This window comes from Triticum aestivum, chromosome 3B, assembly GCF_018294505.1.
Source record: "Triticum aestivum cultivar Chinese Spring chromosome 3B, IWGSC CS RefSeq v2.1, whole genome shotgun sequence".
In the NCBI taxonomy this organism is placed as follows: domain Eukaryota; kingdom Viridiplantae; phylum Streptophyta; class Magnoliopsida; order Poales; family Poaceae; genus Triticum; species Triticum aestivum.
This window is the reverse complement of record NC_057801.1, coordinates 510,189,489-510,204,435: the sequence shown is the minus strand read 5'-3', so window position 1 is coordinate 510,204,435 and position 14,947 is coordinate 510,189,489. Positions and strand designations below refer to the sequence as shown.

General features: G+C 43.1%; 1 pseudogene; it reads left to right on the top strand.

Moving 5' to 3' along the window:
* Positions 1-13,875: 13,875 nt before the first annotated feature.
* LOC123065610 (SKP1-like protein 1) lies at positions 13,876-14,404 on the top strand (annotated as a pseudogene).
* The last annotated feature ends 543 nt before the right edge of the window (positions 14,405-14,947 follow it).

The following is a 14,947-nucleotide window of genomic DNA, read 5'->3' as shown; positions in this document are numbered from 1 at the left end:
TGGAAAAGTGGTGGTAGGAGTTGTGAAATTATCCCTAAGCAATTAACTACTTTACTAGACCGATAATCACTATTGCAATTCTATTTGAGGGAGAGGCATAAGCTAACATACTTTCTATTCTTGGATCATATCCACTTATGATTGGAACCTAGCAAGCATCCGCAACTACTAAAGATCATTAAGGTAAAACCCAACCATAGCATTAAAGTATCAAGTCCCCTTTGTCCCATACGCAAACAACCTACTTACTCGGGTCTGTGCTTCTGTCACTCACAACACACACCATAAGCAAATCATGAACATATTGCAAACCCTACAGCGGGGATCCCTCACGCTTGCGCGACACAGAGAGCACCATAGGACAACACCAATAATAAAACATGCAACTCAAACCAATCATAGCAATTCATCAATCACCGGTAGGACAACGAAAATCTACTCAACCATCATAGGATGGCAACACATCATTGAATAATAATATGAAGCATAAAGCACCATGTTCAAGTAGAGGGTACATCGGGTTGCGGAGAGTAGACCGCTGAATATAGATGGGGAAGGTGATGGAGATGTTGGTGAAGATGGCGGCGGTGTTAGTGTAGATCACGGTGATGATGATGGCCCCCGACAGTGCTCCGGCGCCATCAAAAGCAAGGGAGAGAGAGCCCCCCTTCTTCTTATTCTTCCTTGACCTCCTCCCTAGATGGGAGAAGAGTTTCCCCTCTGGTCCTTGGCTCCCATGGCATGGGAGTGGCGAGAGCCCCTCCGAGATTGGATCTATCTCTTTGTCTCTCTCTGTTTCTGCGTTCTTAGATTCTGCCCTTTCACCGTTTCTTTTATATCCGGAGATCCGTAACTCCAATTGGGGTGAATCTTTCGCCCAGATTTTTCTCATAAAATTAGCTTTCTTGCGGAAAAAGAAGAGCGTCAACCGCCTTACGGGGTGCCCACGAGGGTCCAGGGCGCGCCTGCCCCCCTGGGGCGCCCCCCCTGGGGCGTGCCCCCCTTCCTCGTGGCCCCCTCGGGCACCTTCTCGCATTGATTCTTCCTCCCAAAAATCACAAATATTCCAAAATAATTCTCCGTCCGTTTTTATCCCATTTGGACTCCGTTTGATATTGGGTTTCTGCGAAACATAAAACATGCAACAAACAGGAACTGGCACTGGGCACTGGATCAATATGTTAGTCCCAAAAAATAGTATAAAAAGTTGCCAAAAGTATATGAAAGTTGAATAATATTGGCATGGAACAATAAAAAATTATAGATACGATGGAGATGTATCAGCATCCCCAAGCTTAATTCCTGCTCGTCCTCGAGTAGGTAAATGATAAAAAAGATAATTTTTGATGTGGAATGCTACCTAGCATAATCTTGATCATATATCTAATCATGGCATGAATATTAAGACACGAGTGATTCAAAGCAATAGTCTATCATTTGACATAAAAACAATAGTACTTCCAGCGTACCAATAAAGAAATCATGTCTTTTCAAAACAACATGGCCAAAGCAAGCTTATCCCTACAAAATCATATAGTTTGGCGATGCTTCATTTTCGTCACACAAAATGCTCCCATCATGCACAACCCCGATGACAAGCCGAGCAATTGGTTCATACTTTTTAATGCACTTCAAACTTTTCAACCGTCACGCAATACATGAGCGTAAGACATGGATATAGCACTATAGGTGGAATAGAATATAATGGTGGGGGTTTATATGGAGAAGACAAAATGGAGAAAGTCTCACATCAACGCGGCTAATCAACGGGCTATGGAGATGCCCATCAATTTTTGTCAACGCGAGGAGTAGGAATTGCCATGCAACGGATGCACTAAGAGCTATAAGTGTATGAAAGCTCAAACTGAAACTAAGTAGGTGTGCATCCAACTTGCTTGCTCATGAAGACCTAGGGCATTTGAGGAAGCCCATCGTTGGAATATACAAGCCAAGTTCTATAATGAAAATTCTCACTAGTATATGAAAGTGATAACATAGGAGACTCTCTATATGAAGAACATGGTGCTACTTTGAAGCACAAGTGTGGAAAAAGGATAGTAAAATTGCTCCTTTTTCTTTTTTTTCTTCTTTTTTTTGCGGGCTTCTTTGCCCCCCTTTTTTATTTAGGCTTCTTTGGCCTTTCCTTTTTTATTCTTTTATTCTTTTTTTTCATGGGGCAATGCTTTGTAATGATGATCATCACACTTTTATTTACTTACAACTCGATACTAGAACAAAGATATGACTCTATATGAATGTCTCCGGCGGTGTACTAGGGAGTGCAATGATCTAGCGTAGCAATGACATCAAAAAAAACGGACAAGCCATGAAAACATCATGCTAGCTATCTTACGATCATGCAAAGCAATATGACAATGAATGCTCAAGTCATCTATATGATGATGATGGAAGTTGCATGGCAATATATCTTGAAATGTCTATGGAAATGCCATGATAGGTAGGTATGGTGGCTGTTTTGAGGAAGATATAAGGAGGCTTATGTGTGATAGAGCGTATCGTATCACGGGGTTTGGATGCACCGGCGAAGTCTGCACCAACTCTCAAGGTGAGAAAGGGCAATGCACGGTACCGAAGAGGTTAGCAATGATGGAAAGGTAAAAGTGCGTATAATCCATGGACTCACATTAGTCATAAAGAACTCATATACTTATTGCAAAAGTTTATTATCCCTCGAAGAAAAGTACTACTACACATGCCCCTAGGGGGATAGATTGGTAGGAAAAGACCATCGCTCGTCCCTGACCACCACTCATAAGGAAGACAATCAAAGAAACACCCCATGCTTCAAATTTGTCACACAACGGTTACCATACGTGCATGCTACATGACTTGCAAACCTCAACACAAGTGTCTCTATAATCCACAACCACCCACTAGCATGACTCTAATATCACCATCATTATATTGCAAAACTATTGCAAGGAATCAAACATATCATATTGAGCAATCTCCAAGTTTATGTAGGATTTTATAACTAACCATGTGAATGACCAATCCCTGTCATCTCTCTAAATAGATATAAGTGAAGCAAGAGAGTTTTAATTCTTTCTACAAAAGATATGCCCACGCTCTAACAAATATAAGTGAAGCAAAAGAGCATTCTACAAATGGTGGTTTTCTATGTGAAGACAAACATGCAATCCAAACTTCAAATGATAAAAGTGAAGCACATGAAGCATTCTATAAAGCCATACTCAAAAGATTTAAGTCAAGTGCAATGAGCATTCTATAAATCAACTAAGGACTATCTCATACCAGCATGGTGCATAAAATAAAAATGAAAACTAAATGCAAAAGACGCTCCAAGACTTGCACATATCGCATGAACAAAACGAATCCGAAAACATACCGATACTTGTTGAAGAAAGAGGGGATGCCTTCCGGGGCATCCCCAAGCTTAGACGCTTGAGTCTCCTTGAATATTTACTTGGGTACCTTGGGCATCCCCAAGCTTGAGCTCTTGCCTCTCTTCCTTTTCCTCATATCGAGACCTTCTCGATCAAACACTTTATCCACACAAAACTTCAACAGAAAACTCGGTAAGATCCGTTAGTATAATAAAGCAAATCACTACTCTAGGTATTGTTGAAAACCAATTAATATTTTGTTTTTGCATTGTTTCTACTGTAATATAGCTTTTCCATGGCTTAATCCACTGATAGAAATTGATAGATTCATCAAAACAAGCAAACTATGCATCAAAAACAGAATCTGACAAAAACAGAACAGTCTGTAGCAATATGAACATTCACCATACTTCTGGTACCCCAAAAATTCTACCAAAATTAGGTAAAATAAAACATTTGTATAGAAAGAGTGCAAAAGGAATCAGAACCGTTTGACTTTCCAGTTAAAAATGTAAAATCCCGCACTCCAGCCAAAGTTTCTGTCCTGCACCGTACAAACCAACAAGCATTTTAAACATCCTAAAGGCAAACCTTAGCACATTATTTTTATAATACAATGAAATTGTACAAGGGGATAATTATTTTTGATGAAAAGTTTCTGTAATTAAGATTCACAAAGTTTCCGTGAGCATGAACAAAGTTCAAGGAGCTCTCCCACTTTAACAATGCTTGTCTTTCTCACTTCCACTTTCCTTTTTGAAAAGTTTTGGGTTCCCCTCTTTATTTATTTTTGTTTTTAACTATATGAAGGCACTCAACAGAAATAAATGACTCTCTAAAACTTCCGGGTTGTCTCCCTGGCAGCGCTTTCTTTAAAGCCATTAAGCTAGGCATATAGTGCTCAAGTAATGAATCCACCCGGATCCCAAGGTATATCAAAGCCAATTTTAATTAACAATGATTTGTAATTTATTAGTGAGCACAAAGTGACATATATCATGCAACAACGAAGTCTAACTCTCTTCCTATGCATCGGCATGTCATAAAAGAACAATTCATGCACACCAAGTAAAGGCCAATGCATATTATAAGCAGTTTCTTGCAATTCTATCGTGTTGGAAACATAAAGAGGTGGAGATATAGTTCGTCTCTCATAATAATTGCCAGTAGGAGCAGCAAGCACATGTATATTATATCTATCAAAATCATCATGTGCAATGGTAAAAGGCAACCCAACAATATAATCCTTAATAAGCACAAACTTCTCCGATATAGTGTAGTTGGGAGAATTCAAAAAGATAATAGGACTATCATGTGTGGGTGCAATAGCAACAATTTCATGTTTAACATAAGGAACTATAGCAAGTTCATATCCATAAGCATAACTCATATTGGCATCTTGGCCACAAGCATAGCAAGCATCATCAAAAAGGGATATTTCAAGAGAATTGACGGGATCATAACAATCATCATAGCAGTCATCCTTCGGTAAGCACGAAGGGAAATTAAACAATGTATGAGTTGAAGAGTTACTCTCATTAGAAGGTGGGCATAGATAGCTAATCCACTCTTCCTCCTTTTGTTCTTCACTCTCCTCGTCATCTTTTTCATCCAATGAGCTCACAGTTTCATCAATTTCTTCTTCCATAGATTTCTGCAAAATATTAGTCTCTTCCTGGACAGCGGAGAAGTCCTCAATATATGGTTTAACATAGGCATTAGAAGCATAATTATCATAACAATATTCAAGTATGGCAAATTTTCCAGATTTGTAGAGAGTAGCATCATACTTTTCGATCAAAGAAGCAATTTCATAAGCACCCTTAAAAGCAACAAATTCTTCAATTTGTTGAACATCATAGTAATTATAAACACCCTTAGCATACGAAGATACGATTCCATTATCAATAAACTCACATTGGAAGGGAAGGTGTTTGTAGCGACTAGACCTCAAACAGTCTCATCTCTGTGCACCAGTGTCATCCCTGGATCAGTAATGCTGACACACACAGTACTTGAAGGATTTATAACAGAGTGGCAATCACACACTTATTACATCGAATGTCTCAAAAGAGAACTCATTACAATAAATATGGCTTAAGGCCATCTAATAACGATAACAGCGGAAGGCTTGGAAGATAAGTGAGTCTATCAACTCCAACGGCATCACTGAGTATAGGACCACGATCCTAAGGCATCTTACTCGTTGTCTGAAAAGCCTGCAACATGAACGCTGCAGCCCGAAAACGGGTCAGCACATGGAATATGATGGCAATGTAACACATAGAGAGTAACGAAAAGATATAGCTATACTACATGCATATATGGCTGGTGGAAAGCTCCATGGTTACAGTTTTTGCATAAAGCCAATATTTCCCTACTGCAAAGGAATAAATTTTATTTAACTATCATGGTGGTTGTTAAACATTGAGAATGGTTGACAGCATTCTCAATCCCAATTAAATATCATCATTAAAAACCCAACAACTTTAGTTAAAGTAACATGATGAGATTCACATGATAATCCAACTACTAGATACTCAAAACGTCCATAACCGGGGACACGACTAATCATGATTAGTTTATACACTCTGCAGAGGTTTGTGCACTTTTCCCCACAAGACTCGATCTCCTCCGTTGGTGTTCTCGCACTGCATGGTGTTTGAGAAACGGATGACCAAGACATAGTCTTTCAGAAGCGCTAGCACCTTACGATGGGTAGACCTGTACACCTACTTTCCCCTACATCTGCTAGTCTACCACTGTAAGAGTTCACACGACTTAATCAACTATGCTAGAGACCATAATAGCATGTGGCTGCACACGAAAGTTTCTAGCATGAATAATCTTATGATCCCTTTGAGCCTGGGTGGCGGTCCAAAACAAACAGGCAATCCTGGAATACCCAAGTGCCTCAATCCACCCAGATGTGTATTAAAGTTTCCACCTTAAATAAACCATTAATTAACAATCTCACATCTGTCATGGATACACTCACCCAATCCACGTCTACTAGAATAGCATCGCAATATAAGCAAACATAGAAGTAACTCCAAGGGTTTGATAATAAAACAGGTAATAGGTACTACCTCATCTACTTCCCAAAACCCACATACTAATCATATCCTAAACATGCAATTGTTTGAGGGTTGAACTAATGCAATAAAACTGGGTAGTAAGAGGTATGATCAAAGTATTACTTGCCTTGCTGATGATCCGTGAAACCTAGGGATTCGAAGTAGCAAGCGGCACAATCCGGATACTCTATCGCAAACAAACAAACAAAAAAGCATACAATAAGTACTCATCTAATGCACAAGTAAAACTCAAATAAGAGATCTAAGCAGAAAATTCAACTTAAGAATCCGGTTGGCAAAAGAAATCAAATCGAACGAAGCAACGAAAAACAAACTGAGAAAGAAACAAGCTTCGTTTACTAATCTGGTCCTAAGTCAAATTTTACAGAAGCAAAACTTGTTTGAGTTGATTAAACGGAAATAGGGTTTCGAGACGAAACTCTAGGCGCTTGAATCACCTGATTCCGATAAACGAGCGAAAAGATAAACTAAAACGAAAATCGGATCAGAAATATCGATCAGAAATAATCGCGGAATAATCCGATAAAAAAAGAAAAACTGACGAACAGATTAACGAACGGATGTTTGTTAACTGAAACTAAACGGCGAAAACGTTCATTAAAACGAACGAACGGGCGAACGCTCGCTAAATAAAATAAACCCTAAAAAAACGATCTAAAAAAATGAATCTAGGGTTACTTAAAAAAACTGAAGTGGTTTTCTTAAAAAAAAAACGATCCAGCGACGGCGGCGGTGGTACCTCCGGCGAGGCACTCCGACGGGGCGGGGTGGCTCCAGCGGGGCGGCGAGGGGGCGGCAGGGCTCCGGCGGCGCGGGGCGTCGGTGGCGGCGACTCGGCGACGGGGCGGCTCGGGCGGCGGCGGCGGCTTGGGTTGGCGGCGGCGGCTGAGACGGTGTGAGAGGGGGGGGGGGGACGGCGACGATATTTAAAGGGGGCGGGGGCGGCGGCTGGCTTGGGCGAGGGGGCGCCCGGGGAGGAGTCCGGCTCGGACTCTCCTAGGCGTCCGTGCCGCGCACGGCGGCGCGAGCAGGCCGGCCTGGCTGGGCCTTCGGCCCAGTCGGGTGCGGGCGCGTTTTTTTAAAACAATTTCGCCGAAAAAATTCTAGAAAAAGAAATAAAAATCTAAAAATACCAAAATAAATTTTCATCGTCCAAATAAAATATTTAGAACAAGATGAACATTTTCTTGGCCCTAAAATGCATTTTTGAAAACGTGCAATTTTTCCTAAATTCACATAAAATAGCGAAAACTCCAAATTAAACCTTATTTGATTTTTATTAAATCCTCAATATTTCTTTATTTTTGGGAAAGTCATTTTATTCCCTCTCTCTATTTTTATAATCGAAATAATTGAAGATAAAATAAATAAAATCAAATGATCCTATTTTCAAAATTCGAGAAAACTCGAATATGAAAATAACGAAATCCCCAACTCTCTCCGAGGGTCCTTGAGTTTCTTAGAATTTCTAGGATCAAACCAAAAACAAAGAAAATATGATATGCATTGATGATCTAATGTATAACATTCCAAATTGAAAATTTGGGATGTTACAAACCTACCCCCCCTTAAGATGAATCTCACCCTCGAGATTCGGGTTGGCTAGAAAATAGGTGAGGGTGGTCCTTCAGCAGATCATCCTCTCGCTCCCAGGTGGCTTCATCCTCGGTTTGGTGGCTCCACTGAACCTTGCAAAACTTGATAACCTTTCTGCGGGTGACTCGGCTGGCATACTCAAGAATCTTGACTGGTTTCTCCTCATAGGTCAAATCATTGTCCAACTGAATCGCCTCCAGTGGCACTATATCTCTCAGCGGTATATCAGCCATTTCTGCATGGCACTTCTTTAACTGGGACACGTGGAATACATCATGAACTGCTGACAAACCTTCGGGCAATTCCAACTTGTAGGCAACTTCTCCCATACGTTCCAAAACTTTGTATGGTCCCACAAAACGTGGCGCTAACTTTCCCTTAACACCAAAACGCTTAACTCCTCGAAGTGGGGATACTCGAAGATAAACTCTGTCTCCGACTTCGTAAGCTGTCTCCTTGCGTTTTGAATCTGCGTAGCTCTTCTGCCTGGACTGGGCTACCTTTAGCCTATCGCGAATCAATTTCACCTTCTGTTCTGACTCCTTGATCAAATCTGGTACGAACAACTGGCGGTCTCCAACTTCATCCCACGACAACGGGGTCCTGCACCTCCTTCTGTACAAGGCTTCGAAAGGGGCCATCTTCAAACTGGATTGATAACTGTTGTTGTAGGAAAACTCTGCATATGGCAGATTGTCATCCCAACTTGATCCATAATCTAGCGCACAGGCTCTCAGCATATCCTCCAAAATCTGATTGACTCTCTCCGTCTGTCCATCTGTCTGCGGGTGAAAAGCTGTATTGAACTCTAGCCTGGTATCCAAAGTTTCGTGCAACTGATTCCAAAACTTTGACGTAAACTGGGTTCCTCTATTTGATACAATGCTCCTCGGAACTCCATGCAGACATATGATCCTAGTCATGTATATCTTTGCCAACTTAGCACTAGTGTAAGTGGTCTTCAATGGGATGAAATAAGCTACCTTCGTCAAACGATCGACTATAACCCAAATCGAGTCATAGCCTGAACGAGTCCTGGGTAATCCCGTAATTAAATCCATGCCTAGTTTAGCCCACTTCCATTCGGGTATTGGCAATGGTTGTAACAATCCTGCTGGCTTCTGATGCTCTGCCTTTACTCTCTGACATACATCACAAACTGCTACATACTCTGCAATATCCTTCTTCATTCTGGTCCACCAGAAGGTATCCTTCAAATCTAAATACATCTTGGTATTTCCTGGGTGAATCAAATATGGTGAATCATGGGCCTCTTGCAGAATCAACTTCCTGATCTCCGGGTCATTAGGCACATAAACACGATCTTCAAACCATAAGGTATCGTGCTCATCCTCCCAAAATCCCTTAGCTTTTCCTTTCCTCATCCTTTCCTTTATGGAGGCAATTTCCTTGTCAGTCTTCTGAGCTTCTCTGATCTTATCCATCAAAGTAGATTGAATTTCCAATGCTGCTACATAGCCTCTCGGAACTATCTCCAAACATAGCTCACGAAGGTCCTCGGCCAACTCCTTCTGTAACTCTCCATTTATGAGGGTGTTGACATGGCTCTTACGGCTCAATGCGTCGGCTACTACATTAGCCTTTCCCGGGTGGTAATGCAACCTCATATCATAATCTTTGATGAGTTCCAACCATCTCCTTTGCCTGAGATTCAACTCCTTATGTGTGAAAATTTACTTCAAACTCTTGTGATCCATGTACACCTCACAATGGTTTCCGATGAGAAAATGTCTCCAAGTCTTCAATGCATGCACTACGGCTACTAACTCCAAATCATGTGTGGCATAATTTAACTCATGAGGTTTTAGCTGTCGTGAAGCATACGAAACAACTCTCCCCTCCTGCATAAGCATTGCTCCAAGTCCTTGACGTGAAGCGTCGCAATACACCTCATAATCCTTGCTCTGATCTGGCAGAATCAACACTGGCAAGGTAACCAAACGTTCCTTCAACTCCTGGAAACTGGCCTCACACTCCTCAGTCCAAAAGAACTTGGTATCCTTCTTCAACAACTCCGTCATAGGTTTTGCAATCTTTGAGAAGTTCTCAATAAATCTCCGATAATATCCTGCGAGTCCAAGGAAACTCCGGATCTCTCCAACTGTTGTTGGTGCTTCCCAGTTTGTCATAGTGACAACTTTGGTGGGGTCTACTGCTATTCCTTCTCCGGATATAACATGTCCGAGGAATCCAACTTCCTTCAACCAAAATTCACATTTGCTGAACTTAGCATATAACTGATGCTCTCTAAGCTTCTCCAGTACCAAACACAAATGCTCTTTATGCTCTTCTTCATTCTTTGAGTAGACCAAAATATCATCAATGAACACCATGACGAACTTATCCAAAAACTCCATAAACACTTTGTTCATCATGTTCATGAAATAGGCAGGTGCGTCAGTCAGACCAAATGACATAACGGTGTACTCGTACAACCCATACCTGGTGGTAAAAGCCGTCTTAGGTATATCCTGCTCTCGAATCTTCAATTGATGGTATCCTGATCGCAAATCGATCTTGGAAAATACCTTAGCTCCTTGCAATCGGTCAAACAAATCATTGATCATCGGCAGTGGGTACTTGTTCTTGATTGTTACTGCATTCAATCCTCGATAATCAACAACCATCCTCAATGATCTGTCCTTCTTCTCTACTAGAAGTACTGGTGATCCCCAAGGCGAAGAACTTGGGCGAATATATCCTTTATCCAGTAACTCCTTAATCTTTTTCTCAATTTCCTCCAAATCCTTAGCGGGCATCCGGTACGGTTTCTTAGATATCGGCCCTGTGCTTGGCAAAAGCTCAATCAAAAACTCGATGTCTCTATCCGGTGGCATGCCTGGCAACTCTAACGGAAATACATCAGGGAAATCCTTCACCACTGGTACTTCCTCCTGCACAACTCATGATAAGGAATTTACTTACATCCTCTTCGGCTCATGTCTTGATACATACTTGATCCTTCTCCCTTATGGGGTGGTAAGCAAAATCGACTTACTGGCGCAGTCGATGTTTCCTCCATACATCGATAGCCAATCCATACCCAGAATCACATCCAAACCTTGAGATTCCAAAATGATTAAATCTGAGGGGAAAACATGCCTGCCTATACTCAATGGCACTTGAAAACATCCTCGACTGGCCATATACTCCGCTCCTGGTGAGCTTACTAACATGGGTGTTCCTAGAACTTTGGTGGGCAGTTTATACTTATCCACAAATCCCCTTGATATGTATGAATGCGATGCACCAGTATCGAAAAGAACGATTGCAGTAAATGACTTAACCAAAAACTTACCTATTACTGCATATGGCTGGGCTTCAACCTCCTCCACATTAACGTGGTTCACCTGTCCCCTGTTGAAAGGGTTCGGCTTCTTCCCCGAGCTTCCATTGCCATTTCCATTCTGGCCTTCAGGACATTCATTGGCGTAATGTCCAGTCTTCTGACACTTAAAGCAAGTGACTTGGCTCAGATCTTTCTTAGCTGGGGTTGATGGGTTGGTACAGTTCTGGCCGTTGTTTCCTCCATTTCCATTCTTGTGGCCATTATGATTATGCAAGGTACCTCCTCCATGGGTACGCTGAAAATGTCATCCCGACTTTGAGGTAAAACGTGGCTTCTGCTGAGCTCCAGAATTGCACTTCTCTTGTCCATACTTCCGCTTACGGTTTTCAATCTACTGCTGCTTCCCTTCAATCATAAGAGCATGGTCTACCAACTCCTAGTAGTTGTTGAAACTTGCTACCATCAACTGCATGCTCAGCTCATCATTCAGTCCTTCCAGAAAATTCTCCTGCTTAGCTGCATCCGTAGCAACGTCATCGGGGGCATAACGTGCTAGCTTACTAAAGTCATCCACATACTGGCCAACTGTCCGTCCTCCTTGGCGTAAGTTGCGAAACTCATGCTTCTTCATGGCCAAGCTCCTGCTGAAACATGGCAAGTACGGAAAGCCTGCTGAAACTGATCCCATGTGACAGTGTCTACTAGATAGGTGGCTGTGAAATTCTCCCACCATGATGCTGCGGGTCCTTCAAGCTGATGTGCGGCAAATCACACCTTCTCTGCATATGTGCATCCTGCAGTGGTCAACTCCCTGGCTGTCTTGCGAAGCCAATCATCTGCAACAATCGGCTTGGTGCTACTGGAGAACACCGGCGGATTCAGCCTAAGAAAATGGGTTAAGTGATCGACATGTGGTGGTGGTGGTGGGTTGTTGTTGTTGTTGTTCCCCTGATTCTGATTCTGGACTAGCAACTGCATCAAGGCATTCTGCTGCCGGATCAATTGAGTGAGCTCCGGTGGGAAAGCAAATCCATTATCACGTCTCGGAGGCATCTGAGGGTTTAGAAGAGATGAGAAAATAGAATAGAATGAGGTCTAGAGGGAAAACACTACCCATATGCACATGAGACAAATGCAAACAAAATCACTTCATTCAATCAAGCAAGGGCATACAACGGTCTATCTATGGTTACAAAAGTTCTCAGACTATACTAGGTACATGGGGGGAAATACTACTACTGTTATGGGGGTCGACTAGAAAAACTGCTCCGTTGAAGACTCCATGATATCTGCTCCAGCTTCATCAACATAGTCATCATCGCTATCGTCTGGGTCTGAGTCAGTGTCGTCGATGATGATGTAGTTCTTTGGACAGGTGCAATCTTCGTCCTCTCCTTCAGTCGCGGGAAATCCCATGAATTCTTTTAGCTTCTTCTTCAGATCTTCGCTCTTCTCCACGAGTGTTGCTATTTCCTCCTCATATCCATCGCGTGTAGACTTGAGTTCTTCCTCCAGTTCCATGATCTTGGCCATGGCCTTCTTCAGGTCTATCATGCCTGCACACATCTGGTTCTCCTGGCGTCGAATGTGCAGGTTTAACTCCTGGATGAAAGCTGCAATTGATCTATCCTTCCTGGTGCTGATCATCTCCCATTGTTCATCTCGGCGCCCACCAATCTTGTAGATAGTATCCTTAAGCTCCTTGTGGTAAACTTCTCCAATACGTCCCATGGTGATGTGGGCTGCCATGCTTTTTCCTAGACTCCAGGTTGGTGCATCAAAGGAGAACTCTATGGGCTCAATGACAGGCATGAACGTCCTTCCTGGGACTTGAATTTGAATCATCCAGCGCTCCTCTTCAGGTAAAGAGGCGTTGTAGGTCCCGGTGAAGCTTGGTACTCCGATGTTCAAATACTTAGTGACTTCCTTCAGGTGTCGTCCAAAGGGAGTAGTAAAGATGGAAACGGGAACTAGTACTAGAGGAGGCCGGGCCCAACTCCTAGCAAAGATGAATACGACACGAGTTCGACCCCGAGTCAACCCTAGGCACCACCTCACGGCCCCAATAAATCCCTCCGGGCGAACCAACCTGTGGTTGAGATGGTTAGGTGAACAGTGGTATCCCCGACCCACCAGGGTTCAAATCCTGGTGCTCGCATTATTTCTGGATTTATTTCAGGATTTCCGGCGATGCGCTTTCAGTGGGAGGAGACATTTTCATCGACGACGAGGCGCCTACGGTGACTTCGTAAATCTCAAGATGATATGCCGGCTCAGTCTCTCGAAGGTGCTCATAGGGGTAGGGTGTGCGTGTGTGCGTTCATAGGGATGAGTGTATGTGCGTGTATATGAGCGCTTGTGTCTGTACTGATGCTCAAAAAAAAATCCACCCGGTTCCCAACCCAGCCCAGCACACACGCAAAGAAGCTGCTTTGTCTCCCGCCGCCACGTCTTTTTGCTACTAATAACCAGGGTTTCGTTTCGCCTCCCAATACTCCGATCAATGGCGGCCGAGGAAGGCGAGAAGAAGATGATCATGCTCAAGAGCTCGGACAGCGAGGAATTTCTTGTCGAGGAGGCGGTTGCCATGGAGTCTCAAACCATCTGCCACATGATCGAGGACGACTGCACCGACAATGGCATCCCGCTTCCCAACATTGACTGCAAGATCCTCTCCAAGGTCATCGAGTACTGCAAGAAGCACGTCCAGGCCAACCCCAAACCGGCCGACTTCGCCGCCACCGACGCCAGCTCCTCCACCTCTAATGCAGCCACCGCCCCCGCCAAGGACCTCAAGAGCTTTGACACCAATAGAGTTCGTCAAAGTCGACCAGGCCACTCTCTTCGACCTCATCCTCGCTGCACACTACCTCAACATCAAGGGATTGCTCGACCTTACTTGCCAAACTGTTGCCGACATGATCAAGGGAAAGACCCCCGAGGAGATCTGCAAGACTTTCAACATCAAGAATGACTTCACACCCGAGGAGGAGGCCGAGATCCGCAGGGAGAACCAGTGGGCTTTTGAGTAGAGAAGACAAGCATATAGCTAGCTTCATCCGGTTGCGTGAACTTGTTCCTTGCACCCGCCATCCTAAAAGAGAGTAGAAAAGATGAGGAGTCAGAAATGAGAAGAGAGAGTAGTGATCTAGGGCTTTAGCTTAGTGGTCGTGTCCTACAGTCAGCGTGTGCTCTGATACCATCTTGTAGCGACTAGACCTCAAACAGTCTGATCTCTATGCATCAGTGTCATCCCTGGATCAGTAATGCTGTCACGCACAATACTTGAAGGATTTATAATAGAGTGGCAATCACACACTTATTACATCGAATGTCTCAAAAGAGAACTCGTTACAATAAATATGGCTTAAGGCCATCTAATAACGATAACAGCGGAAGGCTTGGAAGATAAGTGAGTCCATTAACTCCAACGGCATCACTGAGTATAGGACCATGATCCTAAGGCATCTTACTCATCGTCTGAAAAGTCTGCAACATGAACGTTGCAGCCCAAAAACGGGTCAGCACATGGAATATGCTGGCAATGTAACACATAGAGAGTAATGAAAAGATAT